Consider the following 26,238-nt stretch of genomic DNA (forward strand, 5'->3'; position numbering starts at 1 on the left):
CTACAAGTGTTGGCAAGGCTGTGGAGAAAAGGGAAAACTTTTGCACTCCTGGTGATATAGTAAGTTGGTACAGACACTATGGAAAACAAGATGGATTTTCCTCAAAAGATTAAAAATAGAACTTCCATATGATTCATCAATCCCACTTCTGAGTATATGTCTAAAGGAAATGAAATCAGTATCTCGGAGAGATATCTGCATTCTCATGTTCATTGCAGCATTATTCACTATAACCAAGATATGGAAACAACCTAAGTGTCTACTGATGGATGAATGATTAAGTAAAATGTGGTATATACATACAATAGAATATTATTCAGTCATAAAAAGTAGGAAATCCTGCCATGCAACAAGATCGATGAAACTGGAGGATATTATGCTAGGTGAAATAAGCTAGGCACAGAAGGCAAATACTGTATGATCTCACTTATATGTGGAATATAAAAAAGTCAAACTCATAAAAGTGGAGAGTATAACAGTGGTTCCCAGGGACTAGAGGGTGGAAGAAATGGGGAGATGTTGGTCAAAGAGTATTAAGCTTCCATAGTACAGGGTGAATAAGTTCTGGAGATCTAATGTACAGTATGGGGACTATAGTTAATAATATTGTATTGTGTACTTGAAATTTGCTAAGAGAATGGATTTTGAATATTTTTACCACCAAAAAAAGTTTACTATGTGAGGTAATGAATTTGTTAATTGGCTTGATTGTGGTAATCATTTCAAAATGTATATGTAGACCAAAACATGACATTGTACACTTTCAATATAAAGTTTTTTTTTTTGATTATACCTCAGTAAAGCTGGAAAAAACCACAAGTACAATAGATGTTATTCTTAAACTTAACACAAAATTTTAAGACCATAGATTCAATTTAGGTTATCATATCTATATTATTTCTAATCTTTCTGGAATTAAAATTCACTTACTTTTTAAGAAAGCATGTCAAGTACCTCAAAGATTTGGAATTTTCATCTCGCACATCTGAACAAATATCAAACCTAGAGTTTTTGTCTGGGATACAAGATGTGGACCTGCAGAAATCCAAGGTGATTCTTTAATTTTTTTTTTGTGTGTGAGGAAGATTAGCCCTAAGCTAACATCTGTTGTCAATCCTGCTCTTTTTGCTGAGGAAGACTGGCCCTGAGCTAACACTCATGCTCATCTTCCTCCACTTTATATGGGATACTGCCACAGCGTGGCTTGACAGGCAGTGCGTCTGTGCGCCCCCAGGATCTGAACCCCAGGCCACTGTAGCAGAGTGTGCACAATTAACCGCTATGCCAACAGGCCGGCCCCCCAAGGTGATTCTTGTCTTGACCTATTGCCATGCTGTGTCCTCTTTAACAGTCCCTGTCTTAGGGGATTGGTTTCACAGACTGAATCCCGTGATTTAAACGTAGGATCTTGCTTAGTTGGTTTTTTTTTCATTTAATAAATGAAGTAACTTCTCTCCTCCCTATCCCCCAGCAGCAGTGTCCTGATGACAGAGATTAGGCCAAGATGCAGAACTCAACAAGAATCTGCATTCAGTTCCCATTTTGGCATACTTTCCTGAATTAGCTCTTGCAGTGGTAGGGAGAGGAGTCAGTACCTTGGCTGTGCCATGAATTCACAGACCACATGGAAGGCATAGTGGAGCACTGCACGCTTGGCTCAGACAAGACCTACAGGGTGAACATACCTGCTGCAAAGTGCACAGTGACAAAGTTCATGCTCATATATATGGAGGCAGGTATGGACACTGGTGAGGGGGCAGGGAGGGTAGCCACACCTGTAGCTCCAGAACCCAAGAAAGAACAGTTGGATATGTTGAAAATGCCAGTCTTCACAAGGAATCCCCAGCCCACATCAGGCAATGGAGAGTCCTGATACGGAGGATAAACAGAGCTTTTCACCTCCTCCCCACTCTGAGGCACGCTGACATTGCCAGTTCTTTTTTCTTCTCATTTTTATTGATATATAATTGACATACAACGTTATAATTTGTTCAGGTGTACAATATAATGATTTAATATGTGTATATTGCAAAATGATCACAAGTCTAGTTAACTTCCATCACCATTTGTAGTTACAATTTCTTTTCTTATGATGCTAACTTTTAAGATCTGTTCTCTTAGCAACTTTCAACTATAAAATACAGTATTATTTACTATAGTCACCATGTTGTACATTGCACGCCCAAGACATCTATTTTATGACTGGAAGTTTGTATCTTTTCACCACCTCCACCACTGGCAACCACCAATTTATTCTCTGTATCTGTGAGTTTGTTTGTTTCCACATATAAGTGAAATTACACTGGTGCTTGTCTTTCTGTATGACTTATTTCACTTAGCACAATGCCATTATCTAATTATTTTTAGATTTTTCAACTGTATTACCTGATTAGGTATATGAAAATCCCATAAGGTCACCATACCCACTATTGAATTCATTTTCTCCTTGATTTTATTCTGAATTATTTTCATATGGTATCTTTATTTATTTTCTGAGAAAGATTTGCCCTGAGCTAACATTTGTGCCAGTCTTCCTCTATTTTTATGTGGATCGCTGCCACAGCATGGCTGCTGAGAGTGGTATAAGTCTGTGCCTGGGAACCAAACCTGGGCTGCCAAAGCAGAGGGTGCCAAACTTAACCATTGGGCCACAGGGCTGGCCCCATGGTATCTTTTTATAGTTGTAGGATAGCTAAAGATTCTTGTCTAAGAGAATTCTAATGATAAAAAAGGAAATAAGAGGTTGTTTTAGAATGTATTCATCTAATTCTAGAACACTCTTCTCCTCAACTCAAAACTATGGAGGAGAAACATTTGTGTTATAAGCCGAGAATTTAAGATCCAGGCAATATATATGGGATTATTTAGATCCTATCTAAATTCAGACTTCTGCTAGGACAGGTTCAATCAAAGATTTGATACATAGAACAGGACATAATTTTGGGCCACATCCCAACTCCATTCCAAAAGCTCTTGTTTAGGATTCTGTAGTCTATTTTAATTTGCATTGTGGTTCTTGGTGCCCAAGACTTCCATGAAGTTGCTTTAAAGACCACCTTAGGTAGCAAGGGAGAGAGTAAGCTGGTGAGGATATAGAATTTATTTTGGGGGTTCCAAGTAAAATTTGAAAAAAAGGTTCTGCTACTGAACTCTTTAACCAAAGTTCTATGTTTTGAGATTCCAGGTAATATTTGAAGAAAGGGTTCTGCTAATGAAAAATGTTTTTAAAACACTGAGTGGAGGTCCCCAAAGAATGATGTAGTACTTAACTATGTATGTGGTTTATTTGGACAATAATATGCTACAGAGACCTGACATCCTACGAACCCTTAACCTGGACTTGTATAGCTCCTGATAGAGCTTTCTGTGATCTGGTACAAACAGTACCCTCACCACCAACTTGAGTGTCCAGTAAGAAACGGAGAAGCCTTTAGATAGTGTGTTTAGCTTACTGAACATACCAGTCTGATGCCTCCTCGTGTATATTCTTCTATAAGACATATGTGTCACAGGAGGTGGTAAACTGAGGGCATAATACATATATACGAGACTATCAAAAGATCTGTAAGAAAATGCATGACATTAAGAATTAGCCAAGAATTGTATCATTGCAAGTATGAATATCCTACTTTGTAACATATGAATAACTATTCAGATAGCATTGAGCCCCACTGTACTCTGCACATCCTGGGACCACAATGAGGAGACACTGGTCAAAGGTAATCATGGTTGTATGTATGTATCTGATATCTATCCATGCCCAGTGATCAGAGTTTTTCCAAAAGAAACGTGTCAGCTAGTTTTATTGACCATAACAACTCCCACAAAGGATGAATTCTGATAGTGCAGTTCTCTAACATGTTCTATAATAAGCAGTAATGTAAACAGTGCATATCAAACTGTTAGCATTCTATCTATAATGTAAACAGTGCATATTAAACTGGAACTGGAAAAATGAGGTTCATGATTTAGGCAAATTAGCCTAAAATACTAGAAGAGAAAATGATAAGACCCTTAGTAAACTTGTATTTTGTCCCTCTAAAGTATTGTCTACAATTCCTTTTTTTTTATTGCAGTAACATTGGTTTATAACATTGTATAAATTTCAGGTGTACTTCATTATACTTCTATTTCTGCATAGATTACATCATGTTCACCACCGAAATACTAATTACAATTCATCACCACACACATGTGCCGAATTATCCCTTTTGCCATCCTCCGTCCCCCCTTCACCTCTGGTAACCACCAATCCAATCTCTGTCTCTATGTGTTTGTTTATTGTTGTTATTATCTACTACTTAATGAGGGAAATCATACGGTATTTGACCTTCTCTGTCTGACTTATTTCACTTTGCATAATACCCTCAATGTCCATCCATGTTGTCACAAATGGCTGGATTTCATCGTTTCTTATGGCTGAGTAGTAGTCCATCGTGTATATATACCACATCTTCTTGAACCATTCGTCCCTTGATGGGCACTTAGGTTGCTTCCAAGTCTTGGCTATTGTGAATAATGCTGCAATGAACACAGGGGTGGATGTATCTTTACGCATTGTGTTTTCAAGTTCTTTGAATAAATACCCAGCCGTGGAATAGCTGGATCATATGGTAGTTCTGTACTTGATTTTTTGAGGAATCTCCATACTGTTTTCCATAGTGGCTGCACCAGTTTGCACACCCACCAGCAGAGTATGAGAGTTCCCATCTCTCCACATCCTCTCCAACATATGTTGTTTCCTGTCCTATTAATTATAGCCATTCTGAAGGGCGTGAGGTGATATCTCATTGTAGTTTTGATTTGCATTTCCCTGATAGTTAATGATTTTGACACATCTTTTCATGTGTCTCTAGGCCATCTGTGCAGAAGCTTTTAGTTTGATGTAGTCCCATTTGTTTATTTTTTCTATTGTTTCTCTTGTCCGGTCAGACACGGTGCTTGAAAATATGTTGCTAAGACCGATGTCGAAGAGCGTACTGCCTAAGATTTCTTCTAGAAGTTTCATAGTTTCAGGTCTTACATTCAAGTCTTTAATCCATTTGGAGTTAATTTTTGTGTGTGGTGTAAAGTAAGGGTCTACTTTCATTTTTTTGCATGTGGCTATCCAGTTTTCCCAACACCATTTGTTGAAGAGACTTTCATTTCTCCATTTTATGTTCTTGGCTCCTTTGTCAAAGATTAGCTGTCCATAGATGTGTGGGTTTATTTCTGGGCTTTTGATTCTATTCCATTGATCTGTGTGTCTGTTTTTGTGCCAGTACCATGTTGTTTTGGTTACTATAACTTGGTAGTATATTTTGAAATCAGGGAGTGTGATACCTCCAGCTTTGTTCTTTTTTCTCAGGATTCCTTCACCTATTGGGGGTCTTTTGTTGTTCCATATAAATTTTAGGATTCTTTGTTCTATTTCTGTGAAAAATGTTGTTGGAACTTTGATAGGGATTGCATTGAATCTATAGATTGCTTTAGGAAGTATGGACATCATAACTATGTTAATTCTTCCAATCCAAGAGCACGGAATACCTTTCCATTTCTTTCTGTCTTCTTCAGTTTCTTTCAGCAATGTTTTACAGTTTTCAGTGTACAGATCATTCACCTCTTTGGTTAAGTTTATTCCTAGGTATTTTATTCTTTTTGTTGCAACTGTAAATGGGATTGTATTCTTAATTTCTCTTTCTGCTACTTCGTTGTTATTGTATAGAAATGCAACTGATTTTTGTATGCAGATTTTGTATCCTGCAACTTTCCCGTATTCGTTTATTACTTCTAAAAGTTTCTGGTGGATTCTTTAGGGTTTTCTATATATAAAATCATGTCATCTGCAAATAGTGACAATTTCACATCTTCCTTTCCAATTTGGATCCCTTTTCTTTCTTTCTGTTGCCTGATTGCTCTGGCTAGGACTTCCAGTACTATGTTAAATAGGAGTGGAGACGGTGGGCATCCTTGTCTGGTTCCTGTTCTTAGAGGGATAGCTTTCACTTTTTCACCATTGAGGATGTGGGTAGCTGTGGGTTTGTCATATATGGCCTTTATTATGTTGAGGTACTTTCCTTCTATACACATTTCATTCAGAGTTTTTATCATAAATGGATGCTGTATCTAAGGAAATGCTTTCTCTGCATCTATTGAGATGATCATGTGATTTTTATTTTTCATTTTATTAATGTGGTGTACTACGTTGATTGATTTGCAGATGTCGAACCATCCCTGCATACCCGGAATAAATCCCACTTGATCATGGTGTATAATCTTTTTAACGTATTGTTGTATGCTATTTGCTAGTATTTTGTTGAGGATTTTTGCATTGATGTTCATCAGTGATATTGGCCTGTAAATTTCTTTTATTGTGTTGTCCTTGTCTGGTTTTGGTATCAAGGTAATGTCAGCTTCGTAGAATGAGTTAGGGAGCTTCCCCCGCTCCTCAATTTTTTGGAAGAGTTTGAGAAGGATAGGTATTAAGTCTTCTTTGAATGTTTGGTAGAATTCACCAGGGAAGCCGTCTGGTCCTGGACTTTTATTTTTGGGGAGGTTTTTGATTATTGTTTCGATCTCCTTACTGGTGATTGGTCTATTCAAATTCTCTACTTCTTCTTGATCCAGTTTTGGAAGGTTGTATGATTCTAAGAATTTATCCATTTCTTCCAGATTGTCGAATCGGTTGGCATATAGCTTTTCACAGTATTCTCTTATAATCTTTTGTGTTTCTGAGGTGTCTGTTGTAATTTCTCCCCTTTCATTTCTGATTTTACTTTCTTGGGCCTTCTCTCTTTTTTTCTTGGTGAGTCTAGCTAAAGGTTTGTCAATTTTGTTTATCTTTTCAAAGAACCAGCTCTTGGTTTAATTAATAATTTCTATTGTTTTTTTGGTATCTATTTCATTTATTTCTGCTCTGATTTTTATTATTTCCCTTCTTCTACTGATTTTGGGCTTTGTTTGTTCTTCTTTTTCCAGTTCCTTTAGGTGCATTGTTAGATTGTTTATTTGAGATTTTTCTTGTTTGTTGGGTTAGGCCTGTATTGGTATAAACTTGCCTCTTGGAAGCACTTTTGCTGTATCCCATAAATTCTGGCATATCCTATTTTCATTTTCATTTGTCTCCAGGTATGTTTTGATTTCTTCGTTGACCCAGTCGTTGTTCAGTAGCATTTTGTTTAATCTTCACGTATTTGTGGCTTTTCGGATTTTCTTCCTATAGTTGATTTCTAGTCTCATACCGTTGTGGTCAGAAAAGCTGTTTGGTATTATTTCAATCTTCTTAAATTTATGGAGACTTGTTTTGTAGCCTAATATGTGATCAATCCTGGAGAATGTTCCATGTGCATTTGAAAAGAACGTGTGTTCTTTGGTTTTTGGATGGAATACTGGGTATATATCTACTAGGTCTATCTGTTCTAGTGTGTCATTTAAGGCCAATGTTTCCTTGTTGATCTTCTGTTTTGATGATCTGTCCGTTGGTGTAAGTGGAGTGTTCAAGTCCCCTACTGTTATTGTGTTACTGTCTATTTCTGTTTTTATGTCTGTTAATAATTGCTTTATATATTTAGGTGCACCTACATTAGGTGCGTAGATACTTACAAGTGTTGCATCCTCTTGGCGGATTGTTCCCTTGATCATTATGTAATGCCCTTCTTTGTGTCTTTTTACAGTTTTTGTTTTAAAGTCTATTTTGTCTGATATGAGTACTGCTACCCCAGCTTTCTTTTCATTGCCACTTGCATGGAGTATCTTTTTCCATCCCTTCACTTTCAGTTTGTGAATGTCTTTAGGTCTGAAGTGTGTCTCTTGTATGCAGCATATATATGGGTCTTGTTTTTTTTATCCAATAAGCCACCCTAAGCCTTTTAATTGGAACATTTAGTCCATTGACGTTTAAAGTAGCTATTGATAATGATGTACTTACTGCCATTTTTTAACTTTTTTTTTCTTAGTGTTATAGTAGTCCTTCTCTGTTCCTTTCTTCATCAATAAAGAATTGATGGTCTGTTTAGTTTGACTTCTGTCTGAAAGCTCTACCCTGTAACTCCCCTCCTCCCTCATTTTATGTTTTTCATATCATATCTAACCTCTTTTTTGTGCATTTGTATCCATTACCCTCTTATCATGGAAATAGATAATTTTGCCTATTTGTGATCTTCTCTTTTTCACTTAAGTCAGTCCCTTTAACATTTCTTGTAGCACTGGTTTCTTGGTGACAAACTCCTTTAATTTTTGCTTGTCTGGGAAATTTTTGATCTCTCCTTCCATTTTGTTTTTTTTTTTTTTTCTTTTTTTTAATTTTTTGTTTATTGCAGTAACGTTGGTTTATAACATTGTAAAAATTTCAGGTGTACATCATTGTACTTCTATTTCTGCATAGATTACATCATGTTCACCACCAAAATACTAATTACAACCCATCACCACACACATGTACCCAATTATCCCTTTCACCCTCCTCCCTCCCCCTTCCCCTCTGGTAACCACCAATCCAATCTCTGTCCCTATGTGTTTGTTTATTGTTGTTATTATCTACTACTTAATGAAGGAAATCATACGGTATTTGACCTTCTCCCTCTGACTTATTTCACTTTGCATCATGCCCTCAATGTCCATCCATGTTGTCACAAATGGCTGGATTTCATCGTTTCTTATGGCTGAGTAGTATTCCATTGTGTATATATACCACAGCTTTTATCCATTCGTCCCTTGATGGGCACTTAGGTTGCTTCCAAGTCTTGGCTATCGTGAATAAGGCTGCAATGAACACAGGGGTGCATGTACCTTTGCAAATTGGTGTTTTCAAGTTCTTTGGATAAATACCCAACAGTGGAATAGCTGGATCATATGGTAGTTCTATCGTTGATTTTTTGAGGAATCTCCATACTGTTTTCCATAGTGGCTGCACCAGTTTGCACTCCCACCAGCAGTGTATGAGAGTTCCCTTCTCTCCACAACCTCTCCAACACATGTTGTTTCCTGTCTTGTTAATTATAGCCATTCTGACGGGCGTGAGGTGATATCTCATTGTAGTTTTGATTTGCATTTCCCTGATAGTTAGTGATTTTGAACATCTTTTCATGTGTCTGTTGGCCATCTGTATATCTTCTTTGGAGAAATGTCTGTTCAGGTCTTTTGCCCATTTTTAATTGGGTTGGTAGTTTTTGTTGTTGAGATGCATGAGTTCTTTATATATTTTGGAGATTAAGCCCTTATCAGATGTATGGTTTGCAAATATCTTCTCCCAATTGTTAGGTTGTCTTTTCGTTTTGTTGATGGTTTCCTTTGCTGTGCAGAAGCTTTTTAGTTTGATGTAGTCCCATTTGTTTATTTTTTCTATTGTTTCTCTTGCCCGGTCAGATGTGGTGTTTGAAAAGATGTTGCTAAGACTGATGTCGAAGAGCGTACTGCCTATGTTTTCTTCTAGAACTTTCACAGTTTCGGGTCTTACATTCAAGTCTTTAATCCATTTGGAGTTAATTTTTGTGTATGGTGTAAGGTAAGAGTCTACTTTCATTTTTTTACATATGGCTATCCAGTTTTCCCAACACCATTTGTTGAAGAGACTTTCTTTTCCCCATTGTATGTTCTTGGCCCCTTTTTCAAAGATTAGCTGTCCATAGATGTGTGGGTTTATTTCTGGGCTTTCGATTCTATTCCATTGATCTGTGTGTCTGTTTTTGTGCCAGTACCATGCTGTTTTGGTTACTATAGCTTTGTAGTATATTTGGAAATCAGGGAGTGTGATACCTCCAGCTTTGTTCTTTTTTCTCAGGATTCCTTTAGCTATTCGGGGTCTTTTGTTGTTCCATATAAATTTTAGGATTCTTTGTTCTATTTCTGTGAAAAATGTTGTTGGAACTTTGATAGGGATTGCATTGAATCTATAGATGGCTTTAGGAAGTATGGACATCTTAACTATGTTAATTCTTCCAATCCAAGAGCACGGAATATCTTTCCATTTCTTTGTGTCTTCTTCAATTTCTTTCAGAAATGTTTTATAGTTTTCGTGTACAGATCTTTCACCTCTTTGGTTAAGTTTATTCCTAGGTATTTTATTCTTTTTGTTGCAATTGTAAATGGGATGGTATTCTTAATTTCTCTTTCTGCTACTTCGTTGTTAGTGTACAGAAATGCAACTGATTTTTGTATGTTGATTTTGTATCCTGCAACTTTACCATATTCGTTTATTACTTCTAAAAGTTTTCTGGTGGATTCTTTAGGGTTTTCTATATATAAAATCATGTCATCTGCAAATAGTGACAGTTTCACTTCTTCCTTTCCAATTTGGATCCCTTTTATTTCTTTCTCTTGCCTGAGTGCTCTGGCTAGGACTTCCAATACTATGTTAAATAGGAGTGGTGACAGTGGGCATCCTTGTCTGGTTCCTGTTCTTAGAGGGATAGCTTTCAGTTTTTCACCATTGAGGATGATATTAGCTGTGGGTTTGTCATATATGGTCTTTATTATGTTGAGGTACTTTCCTTCTATACCCATTTTATTCAGAGTTTTTATCATAAATGGATGCTGGATCTTGTCAAATGCTTTCTCTGCATCTATTGAGATGATCATGTGATTTTTGTTCTTCATTTTATTAATGTGGTGTATTACGCTGATTGATTTGCGAATGTTAAACCATCCCTGCATACCTGGAATAAATCCCACTTGATCATGGTGTATAATCTTTTAATGTATTGTTGTATGCGATTTGCTAGGATTTTGTTGAGGATTTTCGCATCGATGTTCATCAGTGATATTGGCCTGTAATTTTCTTTTTTGTGTTGTCCTTGTCTGGTTTTGGTATCAGGGTAATGTCAGCTTCAGAGAATGAGTTAAGGAGCTTCCCCCCCTCCTCAATTTTTTGGAAGAGTTTGAGAAGGATAGGTATTAAGACTTCTTTGAATGTTTGGTAGAATTCACCAGGGAAGCCGTCTGGTCCTGGACTTTTATTTTTGGGGAGGTTTTTGAATACTGTTTCGATCTCCTTACTGGTGATTGGTCTATTCAAATTCTCTACTTCTTCTTGATCCAGTTTTGGAAGGTTGTATGATTCTAAGAATTTATCCATTTCTTCCAGATTGTCGAATTGGTTGGCATATAGTTTTTCATAGTATTCTCTTATAATCTTTTGTATTTCTGAGGTGTCTGTTGTAACCTCTCCTCTTTCATTTCTGATTTTACTTATTTGTGCCTTCTCTCTTTTTTCTTGGTGAGTCTAGCTAAAGGTTTGTCTATTTTGTTGATCTTTTCAAAGAACCAGCTCTTGGTTTTATTAATTTTTTCTATTGTTTTTTTGGTCTCTATTTCATTTATTTCTGCTCTGATTTTTATTATTTCCCTTCTTCTACTGATTTTGGGCTTTGTTTGTTCTTCTTTTTCCAGTTCCTTTAGGTGCATTGTTAGATTGTTTATTTGAGATTTTTCTTGTTTGTTGAGCTAGGCCTGTATTGCTATAAACTTCCCTCTTAGAACCGCTTTTGCTGTATCCCATAAATTCTGGCATGTCGTATTTTCATTTTCATTTGTCTCCAGGTATTTTTTGATTTCTTCTTTGATTTCTTCATTAACCCAGTCGTTGTTCAGTAGCATTTTGTTTAATCTCCATGTATTTGTGGCTTTTCTGGTTTTCTTCCTATAGTTGATTTCTAGTTTCATATCTTTGTGGTCAGAAAAGATGCTTGGTATTATTTCAATCTTCTTAAATTTATGGATACTTGTTTTGTGGCCTAATATGTGATCAATCCTGGAGAACGTTCCATGTGCATTTGAAAAGAACGTGTATTCTTCGGTTTTTGGATGGAATGCTCTGTATATATCTACTAGGTCCATCTGTTCTAGTGTGTCGTTTAAGGCCAATATTTCCTTATTGATCTTCTGTTTGGATGATCTATCCGTTGGTGTAAGTGGAGTGTTAAAGTCCCCTACTATTATTGTGTTACTGTCTATTTCTGTTTTTATGTCTGTTAATAATTGCTTTATATATTTAGGTGCACCTACATTGGGTGCGTAGATATTTACAAGTGTTATATCCTCTTGTTGGATTGTTCCCTTGATCATTATGTAATGCCCTTCTTTGTCTCGTTTTACAGTTTTTGTTTTAAAGTCTATTTTGTCTGATATGAGTACTGCTACCCCAGCTTTCTTTTCATTGCCATTTGCGTGGAGTATCTTTTTCCATCCCTTCACTTTCAGTTTGTGAGTGTCTTTAGGTCTGAAGTGTGTCTCTTGTATGCAGCATATATATGGGTCTTGTTTTTATCCAGTCAGCCACCCTATGCCTTTTAATTGGAGCATTTAGTCCATTGACGTTTAAAGTAGCTATTGATAAGTATGTACTTACTGCCATTTTTAACTTTTTTTTTCTCAGTGTTTTAGTAGTCCTTCTCTGTTCCTTACTTCTTCTATACAGAATTGATGGTCACTTTAGTTTGACCTCTGTCTGAAAGCTGTACTCTTTAACTACCCTCCTCCCTCCTTTTATGTTTTTGATATCATATCCAAACTCTTTTTGTGCATTTGTATCCATTACGTTCTAATCGTGGAAATAGATAATTTTTCCTATTTGTGGTCTTCTCTTTCCCTTAAATCAGTCCCTTTAACATTTCTTGTAACACTGGTTTCTTGGTGACAAACTCCTTTAATTTTTGCTTATCTGGGAAAATTTTGATCTCTCCTTCCATTTTGAACGATAACCTTGCTGGGTAGAGTATTCTTGGCTGTAAGTTTTTTCCTTTTAGCACTTTAAATATATCATGCCATTCTCTTCTAGCCTGTAAGGTTTCTGCTGAGAAGTCAGCTGATAGCCTTATGGGGTTTCCTTTGTATGTAACTTGACATTCTCTTGTGGCTTTTAGGATTCTCTCTTTATCTTTAATTCTGGACATTTTGATTATGATGTGTCTTGGTGTGGGCCTCTTTGGGTTTATCTTGTTGGGGCTCTCTGTGCCTCCTGTACCTGGATGTCTGTTTCCTTCCTTAGGTTAGGGAAGTTTTCACCTATTATTTCTTGAAATAGATTCTCTGGCCCCTTGTCTCGCTCTTCTCCTTCCGGGACACCTATAACACGGATGTTAGTGCGCTTGATGTTGTCCCAGAGGTCCCTTAGACTGTCGTCACTCTTTTTAATTCTTTTCTCTTTTACCTGTTCAGTTTGGGTAATTTCTTCTAGTCTTTCTTCCAGCTCACAGATCCGTTCTTCTGTATCCTCTACTCTGCTTTTGAGTCCCTCTAATGAGTTTTTCATTTCCAGTATTGTATTCTTCATTTCTGATTGGTTCTTTTTTATATCTTCCATTTCTTTGTTGACATTCTCACTGAGTCCATCTATTCTTCTCCCCAGATCAGTGAGCATCCTTAACACTCTTAGTTTGAACTCTCTGTCAGGTAGGTTGCTCATTTCTGTTTCACTAAGTTCCTTTTCTGGGGTTTTGTCCTGTTCCCTTACTTGGAATGTATTCTTTTGCCTCTTCATTTTGCCTCTTTCCCTGTGCTTGTGTCTACATATTAGGTAGGTCAGCTACGTCTCCTGCTCTTGGATAGGTGACCTTATGTAAGTGATGGCTTAGGAGGCTTGCAGTGTGCTTCCCTCAGTTCTCAATGTTCCAGGGGTGACCCCTATGTGGGCTACGTGTATCCTTCTGCTGTGGCCTGTTTGCTCTCCCTGTAGGCGCCCAGGGAGGCTGAGTTATGCTCCTGGCCAGCTGTTGTAATGCTCAGCTGCTTGTAGTTGTTGTGGGCCCTTCAGTCTCTTTATCAGCTGTGGGGAGCCCCAGCACAGTTGGCTGCAAGTTCTAATACCACATTTGTGTTGCAGTATTTAAGTGAGTAGGCCCCCACCGTGGCAGGTTGTTAGGCTCAGGGCCTTACAATTGCTGTAAGCCTCTAGCCTATTAGGTCTCTTGTCAGCTCTCTGAGGATTGCAGCTGGGTGGGGCTGGCCTCAGGCACAGGAGCACCCAATTGTTTCAGGTTTTGGAAGGTGGAGCAAACCTCCTATGTGGGTCTTTGAGAAGTACAAGTCTTCTGTGGCTGAGAAGCCCTGCCGCCCACAGGTCCACACACACAGTCAACACAGTCCTGCCCCGTGTGAGTGCCCTGACCTCCCCAAGCGGACCCAGTCTCTCCACAGCGGGAGCCCCACACACTCTGCCACCGCCCCACACTCTCCACCCGCTCCTTGTGCACACCCTGCCCCGCTCAAGTCAGCTGAGTTGCCAGGCTGCAGAGAATCCAGTCACCAATCTATGCAGGCCCACACGTTGCCTGAGGGCTTGTTGTTGGGTGGGGCTAGTCTCTAGGGTGGGCTGCCTGCCCTGGCTGAGCTGGATTAAATCGGTGCTCTAGCGGGTGGAGCAGACCCTGGGCCAGCAGGTCTCAGGGAGAACTCCAATGGCGTCTGTGTCAGCACGCTCACACCAGGCCACAACAATGGCCGCCAATGTCCCAGTCCCTGGAGAGGTCTCACCCCTCACCGAGATGCACTCAGGGCCTATTAGGTGAGTGTCTTGTCACCGAAGCACTGTGCACCTTTCTTTCTGGTGATTTTAGGATGCTTTCTGGAACGGGTGAGTTTGTGCACGGGCCCTTTAAGAGCCAGTTTTAGTTTCTTTGTGAACCAGGTTTTCTGGGGGTGCTACCCAATGCTTTAGTAGCAGGCAAAGTCAGATATTATGCTGCTGGTCTCGATTGTGCTGGGTCCACAAAATGCCCCCAGCGGGGGCGCTCCCCGGCTCAGGGCCCCGCGCCTCCAGGGAGGCTGTGTACCTGTGAGCTGCTCCCGGCGGCCGTGAAGCTGGCGGCTTGTGAAGGCGGCGTTTTTCCTCTCCAGAAGGGAGTCTCTGCCTCTTCTACCCCAGTTAGGATTGTCCGTTGTTGCAGGAGTTCCTCTTATCCAGTTTTCAGTTCTGTCTCAGGGGTAATTTTTCCACGAGTAGTTGTAAATTGGCTGTGTCCACGGGAGGAGGTGAGTTCAGAGTCTGCCTACGCCGCCATCTTGACCTCTCCTTCCATTTTGAATGATAACCTTGCTGGGTAGAGTATTCTTGGCTGTAAGATTTTTCCTTTTAGCACTTTAAATATGTCGTGCCACTCTCTTCTAGCCTGTAAGGTTTCTGCTGAGAAGTCAGCTGATAGCCTTATGGGGTTTCCTTTGTACGTAACTTGATTTTCTCTTGTGGCTTTTAGGATTCTCTCTTTATCTTTAATTCTGGACATTTTGATTAAGATGTGTCTTGGTGTGGGCCTCTTTGGGTTTATCTTGTTTGGGGCTCTCTGTGATTCCTGTACCTGGATGTCTGTTTCCTTCCTTAGGTTAGGGAAGTTTTCATCTATTATTTCATCAAATAGATTCTCTGCCCCTTTGTCTCACTCTTCTCCTTCTGGCACACCTATAACATGCATGTTAGTGCGCTTGATGTTGTCCTAGAGGTCCCTTAGTCTGTCCTCACTCTTTTTAATTCTTTTCTCTTTTACCTGTTCATCTTGGGTGATTTCTTCTAGTCTTTCATCCAGCTCACAGATCCGTTCTTCTGTATCCTCTACTCTGCTTTTGAGTCCCTCTAGTGAATTTTTCATTTCCAGTATTGTATTCTTCATTTCTGATTGGTTCTTTTTTATATCTTCCATTTCTTTGTTGACATTCTCACTGAGTTCATCCATTCTTCTCCCCAGATCAGTGAGCATCCTTAACACTCTTAGTTTGAACTCTCTGTCAGGTAGGTTGCTCATTTCTGTTTCACTTAGTTCCTTTTCTGGAGTCTTGTCCTGTTCCCTGACTTGGAATGTATTCCTTTGCCTCCTCATTTTGCCTCTTTCCCTGTACTTGTGTCTACGTATTAGGTAGGTCAGCTATGTCTCCTGCTCTTGGATAGGTGACCTTATGTAAGTGATGGCTTAGGAGACCTGCAGTGTGCTTCCCTCAGTTCTCAATGTTCCAGGGGTGACCTCTATGTGGGCTACACGTGTCCTTCTGTTGTGGCCTGTTTGCTCTCCCTGTAGGCGCCCAGGGAGGCTGAGTTATGCTCCTGGCTAGCTGTTGTAGTGCTCAGCTGCTTGTAGTTGTTGTGGACCCTTCAGTCTGTTTATCAGGTGTGGGGAGCCCTAGCACAGTTGGCTGCAAGTTCCAATACCACATTTGTGTTGCAGTATTTCTTTTAAGTGAGTAAGCCCCCAGTGTGGCTGGTTGTTAGGTTCAGGGCCTTACAATTGCTATAAACCTCCAGCCTTTAGGTCTCTTGTCAGCTCTCTGAGGATTGCAGCTCGGTGGTGCTGGCCTCAGCCATGGGAGCACCCAATTGTTTCAGGCTTTGGAAGGTGGGGCAAACCCCCTTTGTGGGTCTTTGAGAAGCACAAGTCTTCTGCAGCTGAGAAGCCCTGCCGCCCACAGGTCCACACACACAGTCAACACAGTCCTCCACTGTGTGTACGTCCCAACCTCCTGAAGCAGACCCTCTCTCTCCAGGGCGGGAGCCCCACACACTCCACCACCGCCCCACACTCTCCACCCACTCCTTGTGTGCCACCTGCCCCACTGAAGTCTGCTCAGTTGCCAGGCTGCAGAGAATCCAGTCACCAATATATGCAGGCCCACAAGTTGCCTGAGGGCTTGTTGTTGGGTGGGGCCAGTCCCTATGGTGGGCTGCCTGCCCTGGCTGAGCTGGATTAAATCGGTGCTCTAGCGGGTGGGGCAGGCCCTGAGCTGGCAGGCAGCAGGGAAAACTCCAATGGTGTCCTTGTCAGCACGCCCACACCAGGCCACAGCAATGGCCGCTGTCAATGTCCCCGTTCCTGGAGACGTCTCACCTCTCACTGAGATGCACTCAGGGCCTATTAGGTTAGTCTCTTTTCACCAAAGCTCTGTGTACCTTTCTTTCTGGTGATTTTATGTTGCTTTATGAAACGGGTGAGTTTGTGTGTGGGTCCTTTAAGAGCCGGTTTTAGTTTCTTTGTGGACCAGTTTTCTGGGGGTAATCCCCAATATTTTAGTAGAAGGCAAAGTCAAATATTATGCCACTCATCTGGATTGTGCTGGGTCCACAAAATGCCCCCAGCGGGGGTGCTCCCCGGCTCAGGGCCCCGCACCTCCAGGGAGGGCTGCGTACCTTTTGGCTGCTCCCTGGCGGCTTTGAGGGGCTGCGGTTTGTGAAGACAGTGTTTTTCCTCTCCAGAAGGGAGTTTCTGCCTCTTCTACCTCAGTTAGGATTGTCCATTGTTGGAGGAGTTCCTCTCATCTGGTTTTCAGTTCTGTCTCAGGAGTAATTTTTCCATGAGTAGTTGTAAATTGGCTGTCTCCGGGGCAGGAGGTGAGTTCAGAGTCTGCCTACACCGCCATCTTGACTTCCTCCAGTCCTGTCCACAATTTTTAATATGTCCCATATCTTACATGGAAGTCTACCCTATACTTTGGGAAAAAGACAGAAGAAAAAAATGCTACCCAGTCCTGAGAGGTTCTTATGAAATAACGGCTCCTACCATTGTTGTTCAAAGTACTGGTTTGGGCATACAGAAGGTGAATTGGAGCAAGTTATGGCAAGGCAGGGTGTAAAGAGCATTTTGAATTACTGCTAGATCCCAGGCCCATTTTTGTGATCAAACACTTAGGATGCAAATATGTGGGGTAAGGTGCATGCAATAACTGACAAAGTCCAGGCAGATGACACAGAAACAAAATAGGACAGAGGGAGGGGCCATAGCCTTGTTCAGATTCTCAGAAATATATGTGACTTAGAGAAGTATAAAAAGTATTTTGAGTGCAGGAAGCCCTTGTCTAGAAGCAGAAACCCTTTGTAGAAGTATAGGATCTGCCAGTGACGAACAGTGTGCCCCTGGACAAGTTGCTCAAATTCCCTAAGGTCTTAGTTTTTCTTACTATGACATGAGAATAATATCTGCTTCACTGTTATTATAAGAATCACATTGTAAGAAAGAACATTGTAAATTCTAAAATGCTTTTTTTTTTTTTTTTTTTAAAGATTTTATTTATTTTTTATTTTCTGCCCCCAAAGCCCCAGTAGATAGTTGTATGTCACAGCTGCACATCCTTCTAGTTGCTGTATGTGGGACTCGGCCTCAGGATGGACAGAGAAGTGGTGCCTCGATGCGCACCCGGGATCCGAACCCGGGCCGCCAGCATCGCAGCGCGCGCACTTAACCACCAAGCCACAGGGCCGGCCCTCTAAAATGCTTTAAGATGCAAATTGTTCAGGTGTATCATCGATTCCTTATCTAATCAAAGTGAATAGCTCTGCTTGATAAAAGAAAAAATGTAGAAAACTTTATTGTCAAAGAAAAGAAATTTTAAAGATGTATTGGTATAATTTCTATGTGTGACAGTGACATTTTTTTAAAAAATTACTTTATCGAGGTCATATTAGTTTATCACATCGTGTAAATTTCAGGTGTACATTATCATATTTCAGCTTCTGTATAGACTGCATTGTGTTTACCACCAATAGTCTAGTTTTTATCCTTCACCATACATATGTGCCCCTTTACCCCTTTTTCCCGCCCCCCACGTCCTTCATCTCTGGTAATCACCAATGTGTTTTCCTTCTCTATGTGTTGTTTATCTTCCACATATGAGTGAAATCACATGGTATTTGTCTTTCTTTGTCTGACTTATTTCATCTAGCATAATACCCCAAGGTACATCCATGTTGTCACAAATGGCACAATTTCATCTTTCTTTTATGGCTGAGTAGTATTCCATTATACATATATCTATATATATATACCACATCTTCTTTATCCATTCATCCATTGATGGGCACTTGGGTTGCTTCCATGTCTCGGCTATGGTGAATAATGCTACGATACACGTAGGGATGCATAAATCTCTTTGAATTGTTGATTTCATGTTCTTTGGATAAATACCCAGTAGTGGGATAGCTGGATCATACGGTATTTTTATTTTTAATTTTTTGAGAAATATCCATACTGTTTTACATAGTGGCTGCACCAGTTTGCATTCCCCACAGCATCAGGGTTCTCCTTTCTCCACATCCTTTCCAACACTTGTTATTTTTTATCTTGTTAATCATAGCCATTCTGACAGATGTGAGGTGATAACTCCTTGTACTTTTGATTTGCATTTCCCTAACAATTAGTGATGTTGAGCATCTTTTCAGGTGTCTATTGGCCATCTGTATAACTTCTTTGGATATACAATATACAAAGACAATGACATTTTTAATTCTAAGAGTCTGTGAGCAATTATTTATTTGAAATGCACCAATTGATTGGATTATTTGTTTCATGTGCAGTGGTGATAGCAACACAATAATGATGATGATGCATTGTATTTCCAAAGCCTGTTGCACTCCTGATTTATTTTAGCAGATGTTTCCAATAGCTGTGCCTTTACACTTAAATGTTAAATAAGTTCACGCCTAGGACCATAATGTTCTGTTGCCATGGTTTCCTGGATTTTATAAACTGTTGCTTAGCAATCCCATCCATCATCCAGCTTTTCTCTCTATGTGTTTCCTCTGCATCATGTCCTTAGTAAAATGTAGCTGAGCCTCTTGGCAAGGGAAAATACTAGTCTCCAATAAAAGTTTAATCTTTCTGCTTTTGGCTATTTTTTCCCTGTATTTTCTTCTTTTTTAAATGAGAATGCCAGAGGTCAGAGAGCTTTATAGTCTACTGTTAAAAATACGATCTGTGGAGTCAAGTAGACCTGGATTTGCTGGGTTTGCTGACTTATTAGCTGTTTGACCTGTAGTCTGCCATTTAATTTCTCTGTTTTTCATATTCCTCATCTGTAAAATGTGATAATTATACTCATCTCATAGGGATATTGTGAGGATTAAATCAGATAACACATCAAAATTCACCTGACACTTAATAAGGGCTCAATCATCGCTACGTACATCAAGAAAGAAGGCAAATGGTAAAAATGCATCTTCCAAATGCACATCTCTTTTTGTAGCAAACTGCTCTAATCTACTGGTGAGAGTTTAAAAATTCTAAACCAACTACTAGTTGAATTACCTAGTCTTGATAGCTGGTATAAAGCTATAATGTAATTCTGTATTTTTAATCAGCTTATAGTCACTGATACACTGATCAATATATTCCCCCTGGTCCAAATGTCAGTTGCCATTGGTCTAAGTGACCTTAATCTTTAGGGGAGTAACATCATGCTGTATATATTTTACATTTTATTTGGTAGTTTTTATTTGCTCTTACCATCTGTCAGTGGCTATCTTAGTGAATACCGTTAATGAAACAACATAATACTCAATGTCTTCATCCTACACAACAACGACAACTAACATACCCATTTATATTGTATATGCATCTATAGGAGAAAAAGCTAACTTAAAACTCTACTCCTTTTTAAGGGGGATAAGTTCTACTAGATGGAGGAGGTTTAAACTCCCTGTCTGGGCATATACCAAATGCTCAGTCAGTTCTTCAAGACAGACACATGTTGGGACAAAAGGTAGACCAAAATGGGTTCAATTATGAGGTTGTTAGTAAGCATAACCTGGTGGTGGCAAGAAACTAAACTGAGCCCAAGATTTAAAGCAGTGAATTGAGAGTAAATTGAGATGCAAACCAATCCGGAGTAGTAGAATTTGAATGGAGCTGGGCACCGTGGGGAAGACAATAACAGAATAACCTAAAGAGGTGTGAGATGTAGAATTTAGGAAAAGGTTTAGGCAGCCTTGATTCAATGACACCTTTACCTACCCTCTTATCTCTCAAATGCAAGGCTTTGCTTCATTCATTGTTCCTTACTTCCATTGAGACAGGTCCTGTATATTAGCAGTTGCATTGTAGGAGTCAGGGCCTTTTTAAGGTGGGTCTTGGCTGTCTGTGAAAATATTGTTTTGTGCCCTTCCTACTACGTTAGACTTGCAGGTGGCCTTTGGGGAATTTGGAGCCTCAGTAAGTCTAAAATGATAGTGCTGTCCCTACTTCCCAAATACGGAGCCAAATAAAAGGACCTATCCTGGTGCATTTCTGAGAAGAGGGCAGGGGAGGTGGTCGACTACTTTGTTTCAGAAATCAAGGCAATACCAGGAGAACTTAATAAAGGGAGGTGCCCAATCTGCTTCCATGCTTGCGACTCACCTTACTGGCCTACCTTTGTGGGTCACCCTTTAATTTTGGAGGGTGAGGTGGGGTAGAACATGTCCCAATGTCCCATGACTGAAAGAATAAATTCCTAATCACCCACTCAATTTTTAAACTTTTTAAATTAAATAATTCCTTTACAGCTATAATTATTAAATTAATTTTAAAACACAGCATGCATAATTCCCCAAAAATAAATTTAAATTGGAAATATCTTAAAAATTGGGAAAGTGTTAAAGCTGTCATAAAAAGTTGTAAGAGATGACTTGAACAGGCTGCTTTTCCAGCAGTTAGAGATGTAGGCCGAAATGTCAAGTGCCCAGAGTAAAGAAAGGATGGACATACACTTTCTGAGATGTTTTATTCTGAGTAGAGAAAATAAGCAGAGTGGCCACAAGGAAATTCCAACAAAAAGAGGGGTGTTCTCTCAGAAGAGGATGTCTTCCTGCAATATACACGAGAATCCCTTTATCTAGTCAATGACCTGGACTTAGCAAGGAAAAGTCAGAGCATATCTATTTGTAGTGTTCTATCTTAGTGAAGACCATCCAGAATGTATTTGTGTTTTGGGAGATTTGGCAGTGCCTTTGTCTGAAAGGCTAACAAAGTATTCTGAGTTAGGATTACCAGATAAAATACAAGACACATAGTTAAATTTGAATTTTGGATAAATAATGAACAAATTTTAGAATAAGTATGTCTCATTATTTGCTGTTTATCTGAAATCCAAATTTAACTGGGTATCCTGTATTTGTTTTCTCTCTGGAAAGCCTAGTCTTAATGTTCTGAGTAAATGAAGGTCCTACAGGAAGATCTGAAAAGACTGAGGTAGTATGTCAAATATATATTAAAAAGGGAAAACCTGCATACATATAAATATAACATAGAATCTGAATGGTAAGAAATTATTACTAGCTTAAAATGAATTTATAACATGTAAAAGCCAATGATTTTTTTCCCAAAAGGTATAAAATAGCTGTAATTTCTACATAGGTTGTGTGGTTTAAAATTTCTAAAAAATATACAAATAGGCTTAAATACACCAATTACAAGTTTAAAATGCCCCACAGTACTTAAAATTTATCAAAAAGTTGAAATTGAAAGATCAGTGACCCTAATAATATTTTTAAAGTAGTAAAAATTGTGTTTTAATTTCTTGTATAGTATATTTCTCTTGTAGCTTTCTACATCTGAGACAGAGCAATTAAGCTTATTACCCTAGAGTAAAAAGAATTTAGTAAAACAGTAGTCTTGAAAGTCAACTTTGGCAGGCTAAATTGTAGATTTTCTCCAATTACATAGAGAAAACATCCCTGTTTGCCACTAAATCTTAGCTTTGATATGGGGAAGAGAGAATGCTATTAGAAGAGCAAAGGCCTCCATTGTGGACCAGATAATTAGAGGAAGGAGGCAGGAGAGAAAGAGAGAGAAGAGAAAAGCTGCTGGACCTGAACCTCCCTCTCCTGGGAGGTATTTTAATAGTTATGGAAAATACTAAGGGAAGGGAGCCTTTTGCTCAATTGCAATTTTGTATTCTACACCAGGTGGAACAAAACAAGGTCTCACAAAATTGCCTGGTATATTAAAACTCCACTGTATCAGTCATTAAATTAGCATGTAAGTACAAAAAGTGCTCTACTTAAAAAGGCAAAGATAATCAGATTGGATTTCCTAAAAAATTTAACTCAAAACATATAGGTTGAAAGGAAAAGGTAAAAAAATATTTACTATGCAAAGACTAGTCAAAAGAATGTTAATATATCTATATTAATACTCAAAGAAAATACACTATAGCAAAAAGAATTAATACAGATAAAGATCACTTCATAATGATGTCACTCTTACTTTTTCAGCGAGATAAGGTTATAAGCTTGCGTACACCTAGTAATATAACCTTGGATTATATAAAGCAAAAATTGACAAACATGTAAGGATAAATTGACAAATTAATAATTATATTGGAAGATTTTTAAATGTCAGTACTCAATAAAATAAATAGACAAAAATTTAATAAGGATCTAAAAGATTTGAAAACAGTACTAACAAATTAACCTAAAGAACACATATAGAAAATTAAGAAAAAAAATTGTAGAATACATATTCTTTTAAGGCACACATGGGACATGTACAACATTCAACAAATTTTAAAATTTGAAAATTATAGAGAATGTTCTCTGACCACAATACCATTAAGCCAAATATCCAAAGATAATTAGAAAATTCCCACATGTTGGAAATTAAGAAGCAAATGTCTAAATAATCAATGAATCAAAATAAAACAAAATGGCAATTAGAACATATATTGAACTTAATATATAAATATTTCATATCCACCCTTGTGAGATGTATCTAAAATAAAAAAATGATATTGTTAAAATGCAAGTATTATTGAAGAAAGACTTAAAATTAATGATCTAAGCATCCATTTCAAGAAATTAGAAAAAAAGACAGCAAAATAAAGACAGAGTAGAAGGAATAAGATTATGAAAATAAAAGCAGAAATCAATGAATTAAAAACCAAGTGTGGAACAGAAAGTTTAAAAAAAGCCAAAAGTTTTTTGTTTTGTTTTTTAAGTACATTAAAATTGATAAACCTTTGGTGATACTGATAAAGTAAAAAGGAAAACACAAATAACAAATATTATAAATATTTAGGGGACATTACTACTGATCAAGCATGGATTAAAACCATGATGAGGACAAATTTTTAAATTTTTATTAATGGATTGGAAGATTGATATTATAAAGATGTAGTTCCCCTCAAAACGACCTATAGAGTCAATACAATCTCAATAAAAATACCAATATTTTTTATGGTGTGGGGAATCATAATAGGCCAACCCAAAATGTATGTCTTTGGCTTGATTATCTTTATGGAAGAAAGACTCTGAAAGAAACTTTGACCTTCCCCCTAACTGCCTGAAAGAATTTAAGATAGAAAGACCTGCCCCAGGAAGGAGCTATCACCATAGATAATATTGGTGTGGTAGACAGAAGGCATCTAGCAAGGGCCATTTTATCAAAAGATATCTTTTGTGTCCCATTGTCTATAGATGGTCCAGCAAACACTTGTTTATAAAACATTTGCTTTTCCATCTCCACATAAGTTGTCTTCCTCCCCTTTGAAATCCCAAACCACTCCCTCCAAAATCCTCCTTTGTCTTTAGCTGAAGATGATATGTAAGGTGGTGGCTTCAGCCATTTTGGAGAATTACTCAGTTTTCCTGGGTTTCTCCCATGTATACAAGTTATTAAACTTTGGTTTTCTCCGGTTATTCTGTATCATGGCAATTTAATTCTTAGAGAAACCAGAAGGACCTAGAGGGTAGAGGAATTGTCTTCCTCCCCTACAGTTTGGCAAGCAGGATGGGACAAAACTTCACTGGCTGGATGCTGCTCACTCCTTGACTACTGCAGCTGAGAGATACTGGACCTCTGACAAGAGCTGGCAGGAGGTAAGAGTTCTTACCACATCAGTCTCCCAGATCTCTGTCTGAAGGGTCCAGTGGAAGAGAGTGGTGAGGCTTTTTTCCTTGTGTAAATTTAGATTAACAGAAGAAAATATTGGTGAAGCTAGCTTCTTGGACTCAGTGACTCTGGGAAATTTGGTTTGAGTATTCATTGGTTTATTAATTCTTCTCCTCCCAGAGATGGTCACTATTTTTCCTTGTCTCTGTCTTACATATCATTTATCAAAAAAATGAAAAATCATAGGGCAAGATGCAGGCATCGCTATAAGCCTGCTGTCTGAGAATATGTGCATGAGGTGAAAGTTGTTGCTAAGGGTATCTTGGAAGCCAAAGAGGCTGCAAATTTGGTGGGCACAGGTCAAGCAGTTAAGAGCTATTAGGGTGCTCACCACCTCAAGAAGACTCCTGTGATTGTATAAGTTGGTCACAGAATGGGGTAGATGATGACAGGTCCCCTGCCAACCTCACGAAAATTTCCATGCAACAAGGCACTGTGTAAAACACGCACAATCCCCAGCCCTGTGGCACCTCCCTCCGAGGTATTAGTTTGGCTCCAAGAGACCCAAGGCTTAGCTAAATCTGTTAATGTGCCTATAAGGTGAGGTTTTTTCTTTTGTCTTGTTCTATGTCTTGAGAATTTGGCTTTGTGACCTCTCTGGTCTCTGCCATCCAGAGGAGATATGTACTGGCATGCATCTTGGTGGCCAGTCAAATAGACTGGGGTTCCGAGATGCACTGTCTTTGTCTAGCTATATCAGCTATAATGGGATTTTGTCATAAGGGGTCCCAGTTGCTTTCATAAGGGGCTTTTGTCATCTCAACCTTCATTGTTAGCGTACTCCACTTCTGCAATGAAAGCCTTTGCTTTCTTAGACTATTTTGGGGAGTAAACTTTCTGTATCTTGTGAGGACTGCTTCTTTTGCACTCTTTTTTGGGGATGCCTCTTGCATCCATGGTTAAGCAATAAAAGGCTTATTGGTTTGAGTCACTATTAAGATACTACTAATTAATGGCCAGATGATGAGTCATTTAAATTGTAAAAACTTTTAAATTTTACAGAGTTTTTTTCATAATTGTTTTTTTTTGATTGATGTTTTAATGGTTTCTAACATTGTGAAATTTTGGGTTGTACATTTTTGTTTGTCCATCACCACATACATGACTCCCTTTACCCCTTGTGCCCACCCCCCACCCCCACTGCCCCTGGTAACCACAGTCCAGTTTTCTCTGTCCATGTGTTGGTTTATATTCCACATATGAGTGAGATCATACAGTGTTTGTCTTTCTCTTTCTGGCTTATTTCACTTAACATAATACGCTCCAGGCCCATCCATGTTGTTGCAAATGGGACGATTTTGTCTTTTTTTATGGCTGAGTAGTATTCCATTGTATATATATACCACATTTTCTTAATCCAATCGTCAGTTGAGGGACACTTAGGTTGCTTCCACTTCTTGGCTATGGTGAATAATGCTGCAATGAACATAGGGGTGCATAAGCCTCTTTGGATTGTTGATTTCAGGCGCGTTGGATAGATGCCCAGTAGTGGGATGGCTGGATCATAGGGCATCTCTATTTTTAATTCTTTGAGGAATCTCCATACCGTTTTCCATAGAGGCTGCACCAGTTTGCATTCCCACCAGCTGTGTATGAGGGTTCCTGTTTCTCCACATCCTCTCCAACATTTGTTGTTTTTTGTCTTGGT

This window comes from Ceratotherium simum, chromosome X, assembly GCF_057802395.1.
Source record: "Ceratotherium simum simum isolate JZ-2026a chromosome X, ASM5780239v1, whole genome shotgun sequence".
NCBI lineage: Eukaryota > Metazoa > Chordata > Mammalia > Perissodactyla > Rhinocerotidae > Ceratotherium > Ceratotherium simum.